This window comes from Bidens hawaiensis, unplaced genomic scaffold, assembly GCF_021521415.1.
Source record: "Bidens hawaiensis isolate Kalapana, Puna unplaced genomic scaffold, B.hawaiensis_p1.1 tig00001087_1, whole genome shotgun sequence".
Classification (NCBI taxonomy): domain Eukaryota; kingdom Viridiplantae; phylum Streptophyta; class Magnoliopsida; order Asterales; family Asteraceae; genus Bidens; species Bidens hawaiensis.
This window is the reverse complement of record NW_027491062.1, coordinates 3,432,699-3,434,696: the sequence shown is the minus strand read 5'-3', so window position 1 is coordinate 3,434,696 and position 1,998 is coordinate 3,432,699. Positions and strand designations below refer to the sequence as shown.

At 36.9% G+C, this 1,998-nt stretch overlaps 1 pseudogene; it reads left to right on the top strand.

Moving 5' to 3' along the window:
- Positions 1-404: 404 nt before the first annotated feature.
- Positions 405-1,004, top strand: LOC143557954 (pentatricopeptide repeat-containing protein At3g22690 pseudogene; annotated as a pseudogene).
- The last annotated feature ends 994 nt before the right edge of the window (positions 1,005-1,998 follow it).

Sequence of the window (1,998 nt, the reverse complement as noted above, 5' to 3'; positions counted from 1 at the left end):
TTTGTTTTGTCTTTTGACGAGTGCTCACGGGCGTTACTGCGTTAGCTTAGGTGAGGTTGCCCTGAATCAAAAGTCGAGTGCATGACCAGCAGCTTATTCAAAAGATTCTCTTTCCGTTCAAAATAAATCTAACTTCTTGTTCCATTTCATATCCAAATATCAAATGTCAGTTGAAGAAACTTTTCGCGCCATCACCACAAACCACCATCCAACTCCAACACTCCTCCAACAACACCTCTTCAATCTCTTCCAAACCACAAACACCATCAAAGAAGCCTCACAAATCCACACCCAGATCATAATAAACAACTTCACCCAAAAAAACTTCATCATTGTTAAGCTACTTCAATCGTATCTCCGTTCGGGTTACCTCCATCAAGCCCACCAAACTTTCGCACAAATCAATGACCCCAGCATCACCTCCTGGAACCAAATCATCCGAGCCTTCGCCCGGACCGATACAAGGCCGTGATATCTTCAAAAACATGAATAAAATTTGGGGAATCGAGCCTGAGATCGAGCACTATGGTTGCATGGTTGATCTTTTAAGTCGAGCTGGACTCTTGGACGAAGCTCTTAACCTTGTAGAAACGATGCCAATGGAGCCGAATGATGCAATATGGGGTGCGTTACTTGGTGGTTGCAGAATTCACAAGAATGTGAATCTTGCTGCTGAAATAGGTCAAAAGTTAGGTACTTTGGATCTCGATGATGATAAAGCGGCTGCTTATTTGGTGTTATTGTCGAACGTGTATGCTGGTGCGAAGAGGTGGAAAGACGTTGCGAATATGAGGGAAAAGATGGTTGAGTTGGAAATAAAAAAGGCTCCTGGAAGGAGTTGGGTGCAGATAGGTGAATCGGTTCGTGAGTTTTTGGCGGGTGATTTGAGTCATGAGTGTGAATGTTTGATTTATGAGATGCTTGTTTTGGTGACGGTTGAAGCGAGGTTAAGTGGATACAAGCCTGATGTTTACCAGACAGTAGAAGGTTATGTAGGTCAGTAGTAAGGTGCATTATAAGTTGTGGCAAATTATGTTTCAGTTTGATATGCATTGCATTGTTATAGGATGATTGTAACTTATATATGACCCAAACAATTAAACTTGGGTTATTTTGGTTTTTAATATAGTTTTTTTGCTCAATTAATTAATTTGTAGTTTAATTCATTGCAAGCAACTTTATAGAGCCTGCATAAACAATTTGTAATCACAAACAATTGAGAAAGAGAGGTGAGCATGTGTTGCCATTTTCTTTTGATGAGAGAGAGAGAGAGATGAGCAGCTGTTGACACGTAAAGGAAAAGAGTTAGGCGGCAGTGACTGACACCTGTCTAATATTCATAAGTTTGTTGTACCAAGTATTGTACGTCTTGTATATGTTGAGTACACATCAAACAATAGTAGTATAAAAGCGTAAAACAGATTGTGATTGTTTTTGTACTGTGTTGTGTGTCATAACTAACTTTCCATTGGTTTTTGATTAGAGAAAATTCTTAAAATAGTCCAAAGTTAGAAAAAGATTTTAAAAACAGTCCTAAAAATTTAAAAATTCCTAAAATAGTACAAGGAAAATCATCTTCGGCGACACATAGGTATTCGTAACGTGAGATTTGGTTAATCAGTCACATTATGATAAGTGTAAAGGTGACGTGAGATTTACAATGTATTCCCAGATACTTTTCAAGCCAAAATCATCTCCACATAAACCATGGTTTTCGAATGAAATTTATCGGGCCCATGAATTTTCAAAAAAATATGAAATTGGCGTTTTTTTGAAATTCGTCTCATCGGACGCATTTAAGGTGAATTTCATCTCCTACGAGAAATTTCAAACAAGTTGCAAAAAAAAACGATACTTTTCCAGTGAATTTAGTCTTGTTAGATGATTTTCAAAAAAGTTAAAAAACGATAAATTTTCAAAAAAGTAAAAAAAACGATAATTTACCAATGAATTTAATCTCCTCAAATGATTTTCATTAAAGTTTTAAAAATCCGATAA